We start from the raw sequence: 22,785 nt of genomic DNA, 5'->3' as shown, positions 1-22,785 counted from the left end.
ATTATCATAGCGTAACATGTCAAGATTGTTATTAATATATTTCTATAAAAGAGATAAGACCCTGGGTTGAGACTTGAGTGAAGTTCACAGGGTTACACATCTAGTGCAGTGATACAACTACTATTTTAACTAGTTCTAATTTCTGCATCACTTCAATGTTCATTCTGCCCACTCATCAGTGTAGAATGAGAACTAGAAAACAGATAGTGTCATGTCCAGTAGTAAAGGGCTTTATCTCTTATATCAGCTGCCATGTGACCCTCTCACCCACTTGAGATGCCTCAGAAGGGGACAGAAGAGAAGAACAGGGGCAGAAGAAAAAAGGACATAAAAATAATTTCAGTTTTTTGTAATTATGATATCTTTCTTTTTAAGAGTGTCTAGCAATTTTTGTCCCTGGTGAAATCCCTCATGCTCTAAGTGCATAGAACTTTACTGTTCACCAATTTTAAGTTCTGTACTTAGCTTCACTAGTGATTCATTCTGTGACCTTGATCAAACCACTAAGCCTTTTTTTATCTCAGTTTCTCCATCCATAATGGGATTGTAAATAATACATGCCCCCTAGCTACTTCAAAGGGGTCACAGAGGCTTTGATAATGTAATTATTTCTAAAGTGCTTTGAAATCCTTGAGTGAAATATGATATTAAAAATATCACTATACTCAATTTTTTTTCCTGACAGGTAGACTTAAATGAGAAAACTTGCACTCTGAGTGGAAAATATGTCTGATGTGGCACATAATTTACCTTGAGAAAAATGTCTTTCATACAGGGGTCTCAAAACCTCATTAGTTTTGTTTAAGGTTCTAATACTTGATGATGTGTAAACCATAGGCGAGATGCCTCAGTAGGCTGTGCTGTATTCTCTACACTTTTATGATTCTATTAGAATAAATGAGATTATAAGAGCCCTTAAACTAGTGTCTCTAGATAAAATATAGCACAGCTACATATGAATTTCAAATAAAAATAATATTTTATATAAATACATACTAAGTATTTTATGGGACATAGTAATACTTAAAAAAATTATTTATTTGAAATTCGAACTTAATTCCATAGTTCTCTCTTTTATTTGCTAAACCTGACAACCCTACCTCAAATCCTGCGTATTAACTAACTTGATTATTTTTCAGTCTAAATTGGTGAAAACCTTTTGTGAAGTGATAGTAAAGATAGACAGTTACACTGGTTTCAGATAAAAATAAATAAACACATATCAGTAGTCTCACTAACTTATGATTTCTCAAAGGCAAATACTAGGTTTGATTTTTCTTTACATTGTCTGAATTCAGTACGTGTTTTTTTTTTTGTAACATTGTAACCACCAGATAAATGTTTGTTGAATAAATGAATAAATAAATAGTAAAGTGAATAAACAGTTTGAATTAAACTGAAGAAATTTAAAGCACTTGGGGATTTATTATGGGTTATAATCAGTTACTATAGTAATTCTATATGGCAGGTTCTTCTAAGATAACTAAATTAGTTTATTAACTTTCTGTTAGAACTTTTATTAAATTTAACAAATATTTATTTAAGACATTTTTATGTGCAAAGTCTTTATCTTGATGCTGAATTGTACTATTTATAACATATCAAGTTGTTATTAGTTCTAGAGCAAATTCTACTTTCTTCAATTATAGAACTAATCACATTATCATAACTACTTATGTGTAATTCTTTGCAAAGTGAGGATATCTTAAACAAAAACAGAAGTGGAGGCTGATGAGAATGGAGGCTATGAAAATATTTTGAAATATGTTTTTTTCTATTTTTATTGAGATATAACTGACAAAAATTATATATATTTACTGTATAGAACGTGGTGATTTGATATAGGTATGTGTTATGAACTGATTACACGATCAAGCTAATTAATATATCTATCACTTCACTTAGTTATTTTTTGTGTGTGGTGAGAGCATTTAAGATATCCGCTTTTAGCTATTAGCAGATTTTGAGTATACAGTAAAGTATTATTAAACTATAGTCATTATGCTGTATGTTAAATCTCCAGGATTTCATTCTGCATAAGTAAAACATTGTCTCTTTAACCAAAATCTCCCATTTCCCCCACCAACAGTTCTTAGAAACAACCATTCTACTCTCTTCTTTTATGAGGCTGAGTTTTTTAGATTCCACGTGAATGAGACCATGCAGGTTTAAAAAATGTCACTCTCTGTGCCTGGTTTATTTTACTTAGCATAATGTCCTCAACATTTATCATGTTGTTGCAAATGTAATAGACACTTAGGTTGATTTGATATCTTAGCTATTGTGAATAAAGCTGCAATGAACATTAAAGTGCAGATATATTTTCAAAATACTGATTCACTTTTTTTGAATAAAAAACTCAGAAGTGAACTTGTTGGATCACATGGTAGTTCTATTTTAAGTTTTCAAGGAATCTCCATGTTGGTTTCCATAGTGGCTGTACTAATTGACATTCCCACCAACACTGGACAAAGGTTCCCTTTTCTCCACATCTTTGCCAGTACTTATCTTAATATTTTTATTAATAGCCGATCTAGCAAGTGTAAGGTGATATCTTATTGTGGTTTTGATTTGCATTTCCCTGATAATTAGTGAAGATGAGGATTGTTTCATATAACTGTTGGCCATTTGTATGTCTTCTTTTTATAAATGCCTGTTCAGGTCCTTTGCCAATTTTTAAATTGAATTGTTTTATTGTTATTGAGTAGTATGAATTTCTTATATATTTTAGCAGATTTATGGCTTGCAAATATTTTCTCCCATTGCATAGGCTGTCTCTTTACTCTGTTCATTGTTTCTTTTGTTGTGCAGAAGCTTTTCAGCTTACTGCAACCCGGCTTTTCTAGTTTTGCTTTTGTTCTCTGTGATTTTGGGGTCATATTCATAAAATCATTGCCCAGACCAATGTCAAGAAGTTTTTGTTCCTACGTTATGCTTTAACAGTTCTACAATTTCAGGTCTTACATTTACATCTTTAATTCATTTGAGCTGATTTTTGTATATGGTACAAGATAAGCGTCCAATTCCATTTTTCTGTGTGAGGATATTCAGTTTTCCCAACACCATTCTTTGAAGAAAATGTTTCCCTATTGTGTCCTTGACACCTTTAGAGGATCAATTTATGATAAATGTGTGTATTTATTTCTGGGTTCTCTATTCTGTTCTATTGATCTATATGTTCGTTTGTATGTCAATATCATGCCGTTTTTATTCCTATAGCTTTGTAGTATATTTTGAAATCAGGTATCATGATGCCTCCAGTTCATTTTGCTTTAGACTGCTTTAGCTGTCTTTTATGATTCCATGTGAATTTTAGGATTTTTTCTATTTATATAAAAATGACATTGGAAATTTGATAGAGATTGTGTTAAATCTGCATATTGCTTTTGGTAATATTGAAATTTTAACATTACTAATTTTTTTCAATTTTTCAAAATGGAAATTATTTCCATTTATTTATGTTTTTTAAAAGTTATTTTAGGAATATGTTATAGTTTTCAGGATAAAAAATTTTTATATACTTGATTAAGTTTATTCCCAAGTATTTTATTGTTTTTAATGCTATTATAAATAAGATCATTTTCTAAATTTTTTTTAGGATACTCTGTTGTTAGTGTACAGAAAGGCAACTAATTCTTTGTATGGTGGTTTTGTTTCCTGCAAGTCTACTAAAATTGTTTATTAGTGCTAATAATTGTTCTGTTTTTGTTTTTTGGTGTAGTGTTGAGGGTTTTCTATGTATAAGATCAGGTTGTCTACAAACAGGGACATTTTTACATCTTCCTTTCCAATTTGTGTGCCTTCTATTTATTCATTTTTCTTGCTTAATTGCTCTGTCTAATAATTTTGGTACTGTGTTACATAGAAATGGTGAGAGTGAGAATCCTTGTCTTGATCCAGTTTGGAGGAAAAGTTTTGAACTCTTCATCTTTGGCTATAATATTAGCTGTTGATGTGTCATATGTGGCCTTTATTATGCTGAGGTATGTTCCTTTTATATCTAATTTGTTGAGGTTTTTTTTTCATCATAAAAGAATGTTGAATTTTGTCAACAAACGTTTTTCTGTGTCTATTGAAATGATCATGAGATTTTTATTCTTTATTCTGTTAATGTAGTGTATTACATTTATTGATTTGTGTATTTTGAATGATCTTTACCTCTCCGAGATAAATTCTACTTGGTCACAGTGTATAATCCTTTTAATATGTTGTTAAAAATAGTTTTTTAGTATTTTTCATTTTGTATTTACTATTTTGTTCAGGATTTTTGTATCTGCATTCATTAGGGATATTGACATACAGGCTCTTTTCTTGTGTCTTTGCTTGGAATTCTGGTCTCATAAAATATGTTTGAAAGTATTTCCTGCTCTTTATTTTTGAAATAATTTGAGAAATATTGGTGTAGATTGTTTTTTAAATGTTTGGCATAATTCAAGTGGTCCTAGACTTCTGTTTGTTGGGAGGGTTTTGATTACTGTTTCAATTTCCTTACTACTAATCGGTCTGTTTAGGTTTTCTATTTCTCTATGATTCATTCTTGGTAAGTTGTGTGTTTCTAGAAATTTATCCATTTCTTTTAGGTTTTCCACTTTGTTAAAATATAATTATTCACAGTGGCCTCTTATCATCCTTTGTATTTTCTGTGGTATCAGTAATAATGCCTCTCATTTCACAAATAATTTTATTCCTTTTAGTATTCTCCCCTTTTCTCAGTCTAGCTAAATGTTTGTCAACTTAATTTATCTGTTCAAAAAGTTGAAAAACTCACAAATGTGTGGAACTCAAACAACATATACTTTTTGATATGTGTGTGTGTGTGTGTGTGTGTGTGTGCAGTCTTGAGACGTGAAAATGGGAACACAGCATACCACAATTTATAAGATGCAGCAAAAGCAGTTCTAAGAGTAGAGTTTATAGTTGTAAATACCTATATTAAAAAAAAAAAAGAGAGAGAGAGAGATCTCAAAGAAGTAACCTAACGGTACACCTCCAGGAACTAGATAAAAGAATAGCCTATGTCCAAATTTATCACAAGGAAGGAGATAAAAAAGAACAGAAATAAATAAAATAGAAACTAGAGAAACAATTGAAAAACTATTTAGAAGTCAAGTTAGAAATAAACGTATATAAATCAAAAAAGAAATCAAGGGAGAATAAAACCTTCACTGAAATGTTAGAGCCTGGGGTCTGAGGGCAGACAACTTAGGTTCATATTCTGACCGCCTTTGAGTTTTGTAATCTTGAGAAGTTAACTTAACCTCTCAAAACACAGTCTCTTTATACAGTGGGAATAATAGTAAAACCTACCACTTGAGGTCATTGGGAGTATTGCACAAGATAATGCAAATTAAGCCCTTAACCTAGTCCCTAGCAGAAGATACCCTTTGCTCTACAGATAACCTCTGTTGCCATTCATTGTATTATTATTGAAGCCAGGGGGTAAAGTTACCACATCTCTGATCACTTATTTACTTGAAATGAGTAATTAAAAATACTTTTTATATAAAAGCAAATATATATTTTTGGGTTACATTTATTATTCACATAAAAATTAACATAAAATGCATGTATTGCTCAAAATTTAATGCTATTTGCAGGACACATTGGACTCTGTCTTAAGATTGTTGTGATATTATTCTTCTCTGTTATTAAAGTTATTACAGTGGTAATGTTTGAGAAGTCTAGAGTAAAAAATAAAAAACGACTTAAGTGTATGTTAGTATAAAGTAGGTGCTAATAAAAAGTAACTATTATGTTCCAGGATCTTTATATTTGCTATCACGTTTAACTCCCACAAGTAACAGTTATTTTAAGGTTCAGTATTTGCAATGAACATATGAGAAAAGAGAGGCTCAAAGTCAGGGCAGTCTAGTTAATAAACGAGTTGGAGATCTATGCTTGCCTGATGTCAAATGCCTTCTTTGCTTTTCATTTCGTATCACTTTTGCACTGGAACATCATGGCCAAGGTCTGCATTGTTGAGGAAGTGACCCCTTTTGAATATAGAGAAAGGTTTTCAAGGTGAAGCTCTAAAATTATTCTGTTCCATAATGAGATAGGCCAATTAAACCTGGTCCTTTTCCTAAAATGAACCTTACTGACAAGTAAAATAAACTCAAAAACTGAAAAATGATCATTATAGTCTTTAACAACAATCAAATTACAAACATGACAATGACCCCAGGAACCTATCTGTTCAGAGACTATCACATAGCTATTTTGGGAGCATCACCACTAAGAGAAGAGCATGAGAAATTCCCTTTGCAAGAGGACATTTCCTTGTTTTGGTGATGGTGTTAATTTTATGCTCTGTTAAATATATGAAATAAAAAGGGAACAATATCTTATTGTGAACAAAGTTACACCACCATTAACTGCTACACTAACAGTGAATAAATTACCCTTTGACACAGAGATTGCATTGATTAAGCAAAAAGAAGATGAGATGCTACAGGCATAGAAGGCTGATCTGCCCAACTATTTACCTAAGCCACCTGGGTTTTCTATAAATTCCTTATTTTTCTTTCTTGCAGCTCTGAGTTTTAAACTGCCTTGCTCTCTACATTTTCTTCATTAGTAAAATAATAATTACCTCATTTATGACATCACTCATTTACTCCCTTTGAGGCTAATTTCATCTGCAGTCCAATGGTTTAACTTTAGCATGCATTTTAATCATCTGGAGAGATTACTAAAGTAAAGAGTACTCAGCCCCATTAGAGTTTCTGATTCCAAGAATCAGAATTTGCATTTATAACAAGTTTTTAAGTTATGCTGCTGGTTCAGGGTACACTTTGAAAATCACTGGTCTAGCCAAAGAGACCCTAGTTCAAAAGGGCTTTGGCTCAGTGTTCAGCTGTTTGCCATGGGTAGCCTATTATAATCTTTCAGCTCAATATTTAGCTATTTCCTATAGATAACAAATTCTAATTGAAACTGTTGTAAGAATCTCAAACCATTCCAGCCTTGTCTTTTTTAACTCCTTGACTAACCCTTATCACCTATTCACGGAGCATACAGACCTTGCCTGATTATGTATATCACACTTGTCTTACCCTTACATTCATACCAGATATTTATAATGCCTAAAAGAAACAGTGTGTTAAAAAAAAACAGACAAGAAGCAGGTACTGTAGTCAGACATATCTGAATGTGAATATCAGCTCTGATGCTGACATTTTAGATGCCTCTAATTTCACTGAGTTTGTTTCATTACCTTATAAGTCAATCTAAACAATAATCAGCTTGCAGAGCTGTTGTGAAGATTACATAAATTAACAGTGAGGTTCTCAAATTTATGGTCATATTACAGAATCTCCTGAGGATTTGATGAAACACAGATTCCCAAGCCCCATTCCTAGAGGTTCTAAGTCTAATGTGGGGTGGAGCCTCAAAATTTACAGTTATGCTAGGTCCCCAGACAATGCTGATATGGCCTGTCTAGAGACAATGTTTTGTGAACCACCGAATGATAAAAACAAAAGGCTTAGCACAAGATCTAGCCTTCTGTAGTGAGTCAAAATGTGATTTGTCTCTTCTACTTTGATTGCCTCTTATCGTTTTTATTAGTTGAATAGATCCATAAAAAAGTTCCTTGTCCCACGATCTGCCTAATATGATTTCTCTAAATCTGACATTTCCATTTACGAGCCCAAAAGTCCATGTTATTTTTACTTTTTATCCTCATGACCGATCTGGTTCTATCACAGTCCATTTATTTGATAATATAGCATCTTTACCCTGATTTCAGGTTATTAATATCCTTTCTGTTTCTCTACATTTTCAGGTACATGTGGCCTCTCCTCACAAACTTTCTCCCATAATTAGTCACACACGTTGACAGTGGTGGAGGTGTGAGACTGAATTATTTCCTGCTCCAGGTTAAGGCAGATTATCAGAACTCTTGCTGTTGGAGAGGCTTTGAATGCAACATTCTGTTAAAACAAACAGACTGAACGCAGACAACTGTGTCTGCTCTCAAACACTCAACTTTTGAAAAGCAACAGCAAAATAAAAGAGCATCACATCTCTTTAGAAATTTGTCCACTGGCAATAATCCTCTTGTTTCTTACTCTGGAAAGAAGCGTTTGAGCCTCCACTTTTCATCGCTCTATGCCCACACTTATGTGCCTGTGTCCTCTCATACTCATCCTCCATTTCACTGTGCCCAGCTGATTGGATGCAAAAGTGAACATCAAAATGTATTTTTGAAAGATAAAAGCTGGCATATCCCATTTATTATGCCTTGTTATTGCATGACATGTTTCATCTAAGGATCTCTAACCATTATATAAATGCTTTACAAAAAACTTGCTTTTGTTCTTAATTCCCAAAGGGGAAATTGAATGCAAGCCACTCTCTTTATGATATTGAATTTCATCAACTTCAATGGATTGTACACTAATTTAAAGAGTTGATGTGTTTTCTGGAACTGCTCCTGTTTCTCTAAAATATATTAATTGCTTAAAGGATATTGTAGGTAAATATGAAAATTTAGATTTCTTGTGCAAGAGTAGTCTCTCAGAATGAATTTTGGAAAATTAACTTTAGGACCAACTACATATGATAAATGATACATGACAGATCCAGTGATTATTTTTTAAAAATCAATTCTAAAATAGCACACCATAACGGAATCCACATTAGTGAGTCAGTAGACCTAAATATATTAATAATCTAAAGCTCATCATAAAATTAAATACAGAACTGCACTTTAAATCTGCCCCTTGTCCCCTGCCCTACCACCACACACAAACACTTGACACTTCAGAAAATGAGGAACAACTTCAAAAATATTATTCTAGTACAGTGTTTCAAAGAATACTAGACCACCCATGCTTAAACTCAAGTTGCTTCACCTCCTGAAGATTGGTGAAATGTTATAGAATGAATATGGGAGAAAAACCTAATCCCAATGCCTCAAATGTTTCACTAGCCCTCTTTTTTGCTAAATATTTCCTTTTATTAATCATTTTTTTTCTGTTTTGCATTAATATAAAGTTTCTAAAGCAAACTGTACTTTGAATGATTCTGTCTGTAATTAGTTAGAAGTTAACTAATGCACAGAGCCTACTGTGCACTTGTCGAGATGCAGCCATGCCAAACACAGTCCCTATAGTCAGAGGCATGAGGGCAATTTTTAGAAACAGTATATCATTGAAAGTACACTGGCATTCAGCGCATATCTGCCCTGGGCACGCGATGGTGCATATATTGTTTTATTAGTACTAAATAATAATGCTGTGTAACAGATATCAACAACTCAGTCTTTCAAACTGGAGAGGTCTTTCAACTTTAGGGAGAATATGTAATTTGATTGAGTTTATGTCCTAGAAAGAGGATCAGGATTGGAATTAAAACCTGACCAGATCAAAAAACTGTATTATCTATTCATTCTACCATTGATAATGAGAGAGATGTCATTACACTTTGTTGTTTGTTTCTTTTCTATACTTACATTACAGTTTATGTATGTAAATTAATTAAACTGAGCCATTTAACATTGGTATTTGCTCAGTTTGAACTGACTGGTTAGTGACTTGGTAGGTTAAGAAGATTGAATCATACCTCAAACAGTAATAATATGTTTGATTTTATTTCAAGTATAATTTCCCCAAGCCAATAGTTTTCCACACCTAGATGTTTTGGTTGCTCAGGTGCTGCTGGTGTTTCATTCATGGATGCAAACGTAGAAGAACATGAGACATTCCCCGAAAATGAATTATTCTGCATTCATGTCATTATCCAATATCTTAATGAACATTAATTTAAGGAGAAAAACCTGTTCAAAATTTTTGAGCCTGAAACCTAACTCCATTTTACATTACAAAAAAAAAAAAAAAAAAAAAAAAAAAAAAAAAGAAACGAAAGAAAGAAAAAGAATTGGGTGTTTTTTCTTTTTGCATAGTTTTTTTCCAGGAATACAACTAACTTATAAATTGAGGCAAGGTTTTACTTTTTTTGTTCAGAATGCTGCCAAGAATTGTTCACTCTTAGAAAATCGCATCATGAGCAACAATGGTGTAATATTTGAATTGCTAATAAAATACACCTGTTTCAGGCAATTTCTATAGCTGTTGTTTTCATTATGATTCTATATACAGATGCAAGCATTTATTTCTTTATGTCCTCTTTAATTGATCTTCCTGATAATTTGCATATCAAAAGCATTTTATTTTATTATAACTTACTTCTCTTTTGTTTCTTCTTTATATAGCCTTAGAGCAATATATTTAAAAAAAATTTGTGTTGGTAAATTGCATTATCTATAAATTGAATTTCAAAATTCTAAAGGGACATTATGAAACATTTATTATAAAATGGTGCCTTGGTCATTATAGGGTTGAGAGCCACTGGGCTAAGCTCTCAATTGGCTTCATGAGTTCTTTGACACTTACCTTCCTGTTGTCTTCCAAATTAAAATAAGTTAAATGCAGACTTTTACCTTCTCCTTGACTGGTCTAGTCCTTATTTGTTTTACTCTAAATGGATAATGTATATTTGTAGTAGAGATAAAGCTGTAACCCACATAATTCAATAAAAATATATCCAGACAGTTAAAGTAAAACTGTCTAGAATTAAAATATCTATTAAAGCACCAGATTATACCTATTAACCTGGCAAAGATCAGAAAGATAGATAAAACTCAATGTTCACAGAAATGGAAACTATAAAAACCTTCTCTCAGTACAGCAGAGAGTATGAGCCGGAGCAGCTGATCTGGACGGATACTGACTAATGGTCATATTAAATATATGCATATATTTTGACTTAGTAGTTCTGCTCCTTCTATGTATAGTAAACATATCCCTGTATGTATACCTCAAATAAACTCTCATAGTGGTCTGTAAAGGAATATATACAAAAATTTTAATTGCTGCATTATGTACAGTGGCTGAGAACTGGGAGAAATCTGTGTGTCCAGCACCAGGACAGTGGCAGGTGAACATTTAGAATTTTATACAATAGTTAAAAGCATTACACTAAGTGTGCACATAGGAATGTGGGTAAAGATTAAAATCTAAATAAATAATAAAAACATCAAAGACAAATATGCTACATAAAAATATACTGTTTATACAAATTTTAAAAGTGTGCAAATATCATATACATATTGCAACAATGTAAAACAACAAAAATATATATTAAGCTAATTGAAAAAGTGGCATGTAGTGGACAAGTGTAATGATAACAGTGTTGAGCTAAAAGGTAATAAAGGATTAATTTTCAATTTTGTTACAGCATGAAATCAAATGAAATTTCAAAATTATGTGTTTATTTGTATTTCTTCATAGGAAAAACTCAAATTTCATAACCACAGAGGAAAGAAAAAAACAACCCCCCCCCAAAAAAAAACACCTCTTTTTGTAAAGCTTTGAAAATCAGAATACTTTCTCCTTAATTTAAAGCTAAATAAAATAAAGGCTCTTATAGTGAATATATGGTTTCACCAGGGCTGCTTTCCTCAATGTTCCCATTAAACTCCCCTGCAGCCCCGGCTCTCGCTTACCCACACTGACTTGCGCCTTTCCACATTTCCACTCTATTCTCCACTGCAAAAGGTTAAGAGTCACTCTAACAATTCAGGGATCATCCTGTAGAAAGGGAAGAGACTACTCAAATCAAGCCCAGATTCTCTTTAGCAAGTCAAGGAAGAGAGAGACAAGGATGGCTCTCTGTAAACACTTGTGCCAGCGCTACTTTTGTCAGGGTGACTTTGTGGACTCCCATTGACTCCTCTCACAAGGAATGGTGTTTATTCACTTGCAGATGTAATCTAAAGAGATCTGGTTTTAAAAATTAAGGTTTGAAAGAAGATTTGTTTTTTAAAGAAGCAGTAAGAAAGTTCTGAAATAGGTAATTATTTATAAAAATCAAAGTCTCTATATTCTGATCCTTATGGCGATAAATACTATCATGGGACAAATGTTTTCACCACAGCTTACCTTAGATTTAGTAAATAATGCCTAAGGACTAGCCATTCTCCTATGCTTCAACATTTTGATTGTGAATTTAATTTCCAAAGTCTTTGTCTTCAAAATGGAAGAGCCCTGAGTATGGAGACAGATATTTCAGTCATAGGAAAGTGAAAACCCCAATTATAAGACATGCTGGTATGTAGTTTAGACAGCCGAGGCAAGTAAATTTAGTTTATGTAAGTACACTTGAATCCAATCATTAGTCACTCTGGTGAGGTCAATTTGTGAAACAGTAAAATTGAAAACCATAATTGGAGTGTGGAGATTCAACCAGATATTGATTAGATGTGAATCTATGCCTGTGCAGTCAGTTTGCCTTTCTGGACGCCATCTCTCTCTCATTCCTTTCATTGTACCTCAATGGAACATTTAGCACTAACCACGATAACAGGCATGTAGCTGAAAATAGCTTATAAAATGTTTAAATATGAACATTCCCTGTGTATCCCATTCTTTAAGTAAAAGGGACAGCTTAATTAACCATGTACTCTACCGAACTTAGCATAGACTTATATTGTATACTTAATAAAAATTTGAAATGAATCAAAACTAATAGACCCCCAGGATGTGTTTTCTACTTTATATTGTGTTTTTCATTTAAGGAAAGATCCTATTTATTATAGATTAAAAGGACACACCTTAAGAAAAAAAAAAGAAAATACAAAAAATAGTTACAGGGTGTTCAAAAGATGTTCTTCTTAATAATTTCTCCCTCTAACTTTCTATCTGAAACCATCTGAGTCATCCTGGCTTTGGATAGATTTCATATACACATTTCTCTCTTGAGCAGGTTGAGAACCCCAAGTGCTCACTAGAGTGTGTGACACTGGTTTGCATGAAAACAGGTTGCCCTCTGTGACATAGTAGGAAATTAAGATGAGATGGAGTCTGAGTTAGGATAATGAATGATTTACACATATGACCTTTACACTTGAGTCAGTTAAGTGGATTTGATTGAGAAATTATATGGGGGGTGGGGAAGAACAACAATGTTTGAGTAACCATAATCTCACAGTGCTATGTACTATAAGACCTCTGAGTCTAGGAGCTAGAAAAACCTGAACTTAAAGTCTAGCTCTGCCAGTTTCTAGCTGTGCAATATTTGAAAAGATTATATAAACCTTCTAAACCTGAATTTACTCATTTAAACTAGAATATTAACCTTTCAAAGTCACCATAAGGATTCAAAATGTTAGTGTATATACATACATACACACACACACACATATGTCACACACATATATATATATGTGTGTGTGTGTGTGTGTGTGTGTGACACATTTCTTCACACATGGGTATTTTTAAAAATTAAAGATATTTTGAATGAAAGCTTTGGTGTTTAAGGTGCAAGCTGAGTTAAAGTGGGGGAGAAATTGTAAGTATGGTGAACATAGTCCATTTTACTCTTTAACCCAAATCGTTTTAAGGCTTTGGGCTTGAAATGGAGATTTGTCTAGTTGAATCTAATGCAGTATACATAACTTACTTGGATGAGATGAGTAAATCATATTGATGACTGTTTTATGTCATCAACAACTGTGAAATCATATTCATGTCTGCTTCATGTAAAAAAATGAGTGTGCTTTGAGTGCTTGGGACTTCAAGGACAGAATGTGAGATCATAGTTAGGATGTAATTGAAAATGTCAGCCAAATAAACTGAAAGCAAATGTTTCTACCAAAAAATAGCAACATGTGCCAATAACCATATATCCGCTAATGAAATGAGGATCCTTATAAAAAAATGTTAACATTTGTAAGGATTTTGAATGTCAAATTATGCACTTCTTAAACAGGCAAAACTTTCCAAATGTATTTTTTCTGCAGCCTATTGCCATAGTAGCTGACACTTATTAAGCCCTTATACATCCCAGCTCTTTGCATACATTGTCCCATATCATCTTCTCATCCTCTCTGTGTGATAGGCTCATGCCCCATATTGCTACACAGGAAATTGTAACACAAAAGGTGATTTTATTCTCCAAGGTCATGCAGCCATTAAGTAGTAAAACATATTTGAATCCAGTTTAGTTCCTTTGTCCCTCAAAGTCCATGTTGGCTCCACTAAATGATGCTGTCATTTGCTGTCATTATTTTGCAGGCCCAAATTGCTAAACACCATGAAATATAGCAAAATGTTAAGCTGAAATGGTAACAGAAGAAATGTAAACAGAACAAGTACATTATTTTAATACATATTTTAATAACATTCCTGTCTATAAAAAGATCATCTGAGAAACTTTTTGCTTTGCCAATTCTAATTCTTTCATTATAATTTCCTAGTAAATATAAATTTTTAGTCAACACTCAAGAATACTTGAAACTCTTATAAATACAATATTTAAAGAAATGAAATATACATTCATGTTTTTTTCTTTGATCATCCTGACACAGATCTACAAGCTGGAAAGAAATATTGAAACTAGTGTATGCACAACCACAAAAAAATCAACCTAATATTTAAAATTTCTGGTAACAGTACAATTGCTTTCCACTGATATTTATAGGTGGTAACTATACACATCTACTTCATGTTCTCTGAAAGACTAAAATCACAGTCTTGATCAGATCATCTCTAGCATGTACATATGGTGCAGCTGTCTAATGACTGTTGAAGAGAAGCTACTCATAGGACACAATGACATCAGTGACACTAGCCTATGGTGGCAGCCCTTGGAGACTCTCCTCATCCTACCTGACTTCCACATACAACTTGGACACCTTTGGAGAGACCACTGCTCTCTCAATCTGTAATTTACAGTGCAGTCCTGAATTTCCACACAATCCTGTAATTTATATTGCCTACATGATGTCCAGTTATTCCTCTACCTCAAGTTACCTGATTAAAAACTTACATCGTCCTTCTTTCTTTTCTACCAATGTGTGCTCATCTCCTGAATATTTGACTTATGTCAGTGGCATCTCCATTTTGTTTTAAAGAAATGAGTGGAAGAGTTTGTAGCTATGAACTCACTTGAATAAATACTTTCTAATTTTACTAACTCAATGCAGATTAACACATTACAGTACCAGGGGAAATGATGTGGGTTCGACAGCCTTGGCTTTGACTTAGAGGGTCACTCTAGCTCTGTACAGAGGATGGTGGAGGGAAGCTAAGGATTTTCTAAGAGGTAAATTGAGTGCCAAGTGGAATGAATACAAAAATCCTGTATTCTCTTTTTTGCGTTTTCAAAATTTTAATAAGTATATTACTTTTAATAAAAATTAAGATATTATAATTTTATAAAGGTGAGTTCTGCTCCTTGTTGACAATGACAAACTTAATGGTATAGAAAAGTACAAATAAGAAAAGAGTGGAGAAAAAACTCATCATCTGGTATAAAACAAATTAACATTCCAAAATCTTTCTATGAGTATATACTGAAAGATATTTATAAACATACATAGATACCTGGATAGGTATTTATAAATAATTTTATAAAACAGAATAAAATAATATCACTTAGTATAAATCATCACATTTATCTTAACCTGATAATAAAAGGAAACAGGTGAAATTTTAAAAAATAATAAACAAGATATTTAATCAAAACAAGAAATATCCCTTTGCTTAAAAATTATTACAGAAATCATTATATACATTCACAATTATTTCACATTGTGTTTCAATTTTACATATAGCAATTTTCTCTCTAATTCAAACATGGAACACTATCTTAAGCTCTCTCACCATTTTTATTCTCTGAATTCCATATTTTTTAGTTATAAAAAAAACTCATTAGAGTTCAGTATATTTGCATTCTTTTCAATAAGTATAATATCAAGTTATTTTAATTATATTTCAATATCTCAGAGGATTACAAATCACTGCCAGTTTGTTTCACATAATTTTTTGATTTCTCAGTCATTTATTTTGGTTTATCATTCCTAGCTCAGTTCATCATAATATAGTCATTATAAAAATTTGGTCATACCTGGGATAATCTGATTTCTTGCATTATTGGGATTACCTGAAATTTTTTTATGTTTAAAGGAAAACTTGGATAATCTCCAAATCTTCTGTACTTAAGGTAGTGTTTTATACAGCCATTTATGTTGTTTACAATGGTCAATTGTTTAAAAAATGTAGCACACGTATTTCTAAGTTCTTACACATTTGATTAAATCTTTAATGTCCTTTATCAATCAATATGAGATTGAAAGTATTAATCACCCACAGTTATTTTCCTTCCTTCCATGTCACTCCACTTCCTTCTGAGAGATCTCACTTGTGTTTTCCCTTATAAATGAATTGATTTTTATGACTGAATGATTTAAACACTTTTAAAAATTATTTTGGAATTTCAACAGCTCATAAACATTGTCAGTACTTGCCGTGTACACTTTTCTTCTTGTTCTTCCATGACTGCCATACAGTCAAGCATCTTTCGAACCCTCTTCACATGGAAGCACTCTGGTCACTGTGGACTCTTGATACCCAAGAGATAATCCTCAATACTCATTGTATTCAATGTGCCAGCAGTGGGGAATACAGTTGATCATTTACATTTATTATGAGTTTATCTTTTATATTTCTTTAGACTTTATCTTTTTCCTCTGCATTTACTTTAATCATTTCAAGCTTTATTTTCCATTTTTAGCATATCTATTTCTTTCCTTACTGTTTTAACTTTTATTGTTCTAATAATAATAATGATGATAATAACAATAATGTAATAATAATAATAATAGTTTAGTTTTCACTTTCTATTACTTACGACAAAAAGAAATACTTTTTTTTTACTTAGTATGAAATTTTTTAATGTTGTTATCATTTACTGAATTCATGTTCTAAGTTTTTCTAAAGCCCACTCATGAAAGTAAAGAGTGAAAAAAATATAGCAAACCAATAATAACTAAATAATATTACTGTAGCTATACTAATAATTCTAAAGCAAAATATATTTACAGATAAAGAGGGTACTATATAATGAAAAAAATGTACTGATAGAATACAAAAATTCTAAACTTTATATGCATAGTAATAGAGTATCAAAATATACGAAGCAAAAAGTGACAGAATTTGAAGTGAAAATTAACAAACCCACAGTTAATATAAAACTGTCACTAAAATTAATTTCCTATGACTACAAAATAGTAAGACTATAGAATTGAATAACCATGTCATCAAACTTAATATAGCGCAGATAGAGACTTATAGATATGCATTCTTTTCAAGCACAAAAGAAACAATGATTAGGTACTTGGTCACAAAGAAAATATCAAAAAACCCAAAGAATCAATATTACACATCTTGTTTTCTGATCACAATGAAACAAAATTAGAAACCAATAAATCTTCAAATATTTAGAAATTCAAAGGCACTCTAAATACTTTATTTTAATAATTACAATTAATAATATAAATTTTCTTTTAAGGACTATTTTAGCTGTATGTCATAATCATTGTTTGTAATTTGTCTTTACTTTTTGAGCGATATGAATTTTTTTTTCAAAATGTTCATTAGGAGAACAAAAAGATGGTATTTTTGTTTGACAATGAAATGTAGGTCACTAATCTCATGTGAAAAACAATTCAAGATCAGTGGTTCTCAAACATTACCATGCACTGGTATTACTGGGAGCACTTACAAAACACAGATGGTTGGGTCACACCCTAGGGCTTCTAATACATTAGTTGTCACACAGAGACCCAAAACTTGCATTTGTCACAATCACAGGGGATGCCGATGTTGCCCATTTGAGAACCACAATTTTAGAAACCACTAGAGTAGAATGATGAATTAGAGGTGATAAATTGTGGGCAACAAATGCAAATTATTCTCTCAAGAAATGAAGGACATTTCGAGTTGTTAGGAAGGTCAAGAAATGTCTTTTTTAACAAAGAAGATTAAGCACATATGTAAGCTAAAAGAAAAAAGGATCTTAAAAAGATAGGGTGTTCAAGGCAAAATCAGAGAATAGTTCATTCAGCAAGATCATGAGAAAGCATAGAGAGAAATCAGAACTATTTGTGTGCGTGTGTGTGTGTGTAATTTTCAGTGATACGATTAATATTAGTAAAAATTTATTTTGTGCCCAATGCTGCGGAAGCATAGGAATGATCAAAGGCAGCCATTTTCTTCAAAGTGATCAAGACGAGTGGAGCCAGCAATAAGATATTCAAACATTTCAGTTGAGTTCGGTAAGCAGAGAGGTCAGCATGTGGACTCTGATTACATACAAAGGGCGAATCCAAGCTGGTTTAGAGAGTTCAGAGGACACTTCCCAGAGGAAATTACACCTTTAAGTCTTTAAGTCTAATTATGGACAAAGGGACACTTCCTCTTAGACAGAAGGGAATTGTCAATAAATCATAAATTCCTGGTTTGTAAGCATAGAGTAGGTACTTATTAAATTTAAATTAAAAAAATTGGAGGAAGCATAAAGAAAAAACAGAGGAAAAGAGAAAAGGAGGAACTGAAGGAAGGATAAAATAAATATAAAAAATTACTCTGAGGAAGAAAAGTTATGTAGAAAGGCCTAGGTAATCTTAGATAAGCACTAGTAAATTGTCATCTGTGGGAGTGAGAGGATTTCAGCATTGGGCAGAGTGAACCACCTTTGCCAGAGGTATGTTGAAAACTGTAAATGGATTAAAGAGATGTTGAGGCTCAGTGGGTCCTAGCTGTGGTTAGTGCAATTTTATGGTGTGACTAGTTGTAGATGACATTTTCCAGCACAATCCAATAGCCTGAGGTTTTTGGTGAACTTCTCATGGGAATCAATCTTGCTTAGAGTGTAACAGATGAAAGCCTAATACTATGGGATGTTTTTATGTAGTCAGTGGATGGTGTATGATGTTGTCCATTAAACTTCTGTGTCTGAAATGGAACAATCCCCTCTAGTCTGCTAATAGATTTGGCAACTATGATTTCACAGGGAATCTGAGTGTCTATAATGTTTTGAAGCTAGAAAATTCTGGCCACTGAAGGTAATATCTGGAGTTGAAATTGTGTGCTTTCCAAACTCTTAGAGATAAAGGAAATATTGTTTCCATTTCTTCAAAGTAAATTTCTAATACCTAGAAAGAGTCAGAGCATTTCCTAAGTGGCAGAAACAGCTAATTGGGTATAGATTTAATGGTGACCTTAACAAAACTAAAGAAATAATGTATTCGGTAAGGGTGTGAAACATTAAGAACAAATAAAGAGGCCAAGAGCAGCACAATGCCCTATAACTGTGCAAGAGCTATGCTGAATATGGCAGGTATGAGCATTCGAGTCAACAAATTGTTGTTTTCTAGGTGTTTGATATTTTACCTGGTACAACATCTTATATGAAATTTTCCTTACTATTAATTTTTCTCTCTCAAGAGGTATAGCCTCACAGAATAATTTAGAAATATCATAGGTATGCAATATAAGTTTGTCTTTTGCTTGCTTGTATTGCAAAAGCACGCTAAGAATAGACTCAGAGCAGCAATCTTGTCTCCCTATCTGATATGCAGTTTACCCAGCCCCTGCCCTACCTCACCAGGATGACCTCACAAAAATGCATATAGGACACACTCTCCTGACTACCTCGCTTGCACTAACCAAGTTAGTTTCATGTCCTCTATTAGCAGTGCAGGTTGACTCATATGCTTCCTTCATTTATTCTAAGCCGTCAGTACAAACACCTAGTGTCCTATTCAGCTATCCACTTCAACTCCTTTCCCTTAATCTCCAGTAGCCTCGGTAATAGCCCAATGAATTAGATCATGATTTAGTTGCAGTGATGTGGAGGCACATCCTGACTTTGACCCAACACTAACTCTTATTCTCTATTAAATATCCAAAGCATGTATGCACACTCATGCCTAAATTAGCAAGAGGATAACCAATTCAATTGATCCTTTTTTTAGCAAAGCAATAGAATCTTTGGGAAGATATAGAATTATACTAGATAATAAAGGACAATAAAATTTGCAGAAATGTTTCTTTTTTGAGTATCAAAATTGAATTTGCTGCAGGAAGTATGATGTGTTTGAGGCCAACTGCATTTAAGGAAGGGAAATATATATGCATACTAACACATCCATTTAAAGGAAACTAGTTATAACTTAATGTGTCACTCTCGGTTGAATTTACTCAACTTCTATCCCAGAATAAAGCAAAACATTGTATGGATAATGAACAAGAAATTTAATATTGTATGGGTGACTAATCTGGTTACTTAAGAAAAAAATTAGAAATGAACCGGATGTTCTAAACTTGATTAGTGTTTCTGTCATAAAGATTCAGCATTAGTCTGACAACGATTGAAACTCATAGCTCATTATTTTTGCATTGCTTCTCCATTACTTATACTTCTTAGAGTTTCAGTGCTCTGCTGGAATTGCTAATTTTTGCTTCTTGCACACATTTTTCCTGGTAAAGCTAGTTATGATAAGCCCAAATGAAATATAATTAAAGCAATTATATAGATTATTCTCAACCCAAATTCACTCTGCTCTCGTTTTAATGTTATCCCCAATTTCTTATCTGCTGTGATGACCTGGACTGAGGACAAATACTTTTTTTTAATAATAGAGTTCATTAGTACACTTTAGAATATTCTAGGCAAGTATTTTCTGCTCCCTTATCATGAAATTCTTTTCTTGTATTATAATTGCCAGAATGGTGTTCATTTAAGATTCAATATCCATTGGTGCATCAAATGAGTTATGAGTCATTCACACTTTAACACAAACTAATGTAATCAACTGTATTTATACTGCCTTACCCTTTCCCCCCCAAAATGAGCATTTGAGACACAGAAAAAGGAAAAGACAATTTTTAAAACACATATCAGTAAAGATAAGATGCCTTAGTAGACCACCAATACAGAGGAATTTAGAGACCTGAGGGTAGCTAGACATCCCTCTCCCCAACCTGACCTGTGACTATAACAACCAGAAAAGATAATAATAGAAATATATCCGTGTCAAATCACATTTATTTTGCCAATCTAGCAAACAGAGTTCTCTGTTGGTCACTGGATTGACATAGTAACATGTCCCGAAAAAAGAAAAAAATAGAAGGTACATGTTAAGACCTGTTTGTTCCCCTGCTTTTGGTGGAAACAAAACCTTTGGTAAATATCTATTGATTAAAAAAAATTCTCATATGACTAAATCACCATATAACCTCTTTGTAAACACTGCATTTAGAGCATATTTAAAAAGCTTGCTCAAATGCTAGCCAAAGGGAGCCTAGCCAAAGAAGCAGCAATAGACTCCTGGTTTGGTTTCAGAATATGCATGTTTGATTATGTGTGCATGCCCAGGACCCCTAGGAAGAAAGAGTAGAGACCTACCACAGGGGCTTATAACGTCTTGCTTTTATTCTTTATACCTCTTCAGAACCTTCTTCACTCCACTTTGAGTGTAGGGTCTACAAGTTTAGAGCCCATTATTATGGACTCACTTTAACTTCTCTTTCCTATCACTGATTGACAAGCATGGATCTTGGAGCCCATTGATACTTTTGACAAATCAATATCCGCAGATTGGCCTTGGAGAAATTGGCCAAGAGTTTTCTGGGTCCCCTTTGACTCCCTACTTGGAGTTCTGTTGCAGACATGAGGCTGATTTGAATCCTGGATAGGAAGTGGTAAATCAGTACCCAGGATCAGGTTATCAGGTCAGTTTGTGTGGATTCTACACTGATTATCATTTTTCAACTTAGTAAGTGGAAGACTTTCCTCCTAGCTCTTAAACATATGAACATTGCCACAATTTTACACAATTATTTCTCTTTTTTTCACTTACCAATTACATTGACTGGGAGTCTCATTTCTCTAATACTGGGAAGTGGGAGATGGGGAGGATGGGGTCTCTTTCCTACTCCAAACTGCTCCCCCGAGTCCTCTTTGGGACTACTTCTTTAAGCTCCTATCTCCATCCCTCAGTCTACTAATCACTCACATTATGTCCACTTCTGGACTTGAGTTCTCTGCTTATTTCCCACAAACAGACTTCTAAGAGTTGGCCCTAAGTTTTGACCAAGGCATGTTCTTGATGCTTCCCGATCAACTCTTTTTACCTTCTATGTCTCAATATTAAGGGGAGAAGAAAAGGGAAAAATGACTGGAGTATAAACCAACTGCCAGGTACTGACCTGTGGTCTTTACATGCATTATTTCAATTAAACTTTATCGCAGCATTAGTTATTAACCATATTGTCTCCTGCCCCACCCCCCAATTGTTGTGAGTTGCTGAGAGATTATCTTTTTCACTGAATCCTCAGTACCTACGAAGGAGGCTGGAACATAGTGGGATCAGTGACTACATGCAGTGTGATAAGTTTATAGAACTCATAATCTTCAGTGTAAATACTTGAGGAACACTTGAAATTGTGAAGTGCATGGCAGTTGTATATATACTTAAGCACAGTGAGGACAGTTATGGTCAGAGTTACCTATAAATTAAGAACAATAGGGCTTTTTATTTTTTAATAGTTCTGCATTACTTAAATTTTATTTTTATTTTTGTATTATGGTGACATTGGTTAATGAAATCCAGTGTTTCAGGTGTACAATTCAATAGTAAGGCATATATATATATAATGAGGCATTATATATATAATGATATATACATATCATTATGAGTTCACCACCCATAGATTACTTTCTGTCACTACATATTTAGCCCCCTTTACCCCATCTAACTCCTCCCCTCCTCCCTTACCTTCTGGTAATCATTAGTCTATTGTCCATGTCCATGAGTCTGTTTATCCTGTTCGTTTGTTGTTTTTAGGTTTATATCCCACATATAAGTGATATCATGTGGTTTTCAACTTTTATGTCTGGCTTATTCGAACAATAGTACTTTTTAAATGTTTAATG

The sequence above is a fragment of the Pteropus medius genome, unplaced genomic scaffold (genome assembly GCF_902729225.1).
Source record: "Pteropus medius unplaced genomic scaffold, Ma_sr-lr_union100, whole genome shotgun sequence".
NCBI classification, from domain to species: domain Eukaryota; kingdom Metazoa; phylum Chordata; class Mammalia; order Chiroptera; family Pteropodidae; genus Pteropus; species Pteropus medius.
The sequence above is the reverse complement of the archived record's forward strand: the minus strand, read 5'-3'. Positions refer to the sequence as shown.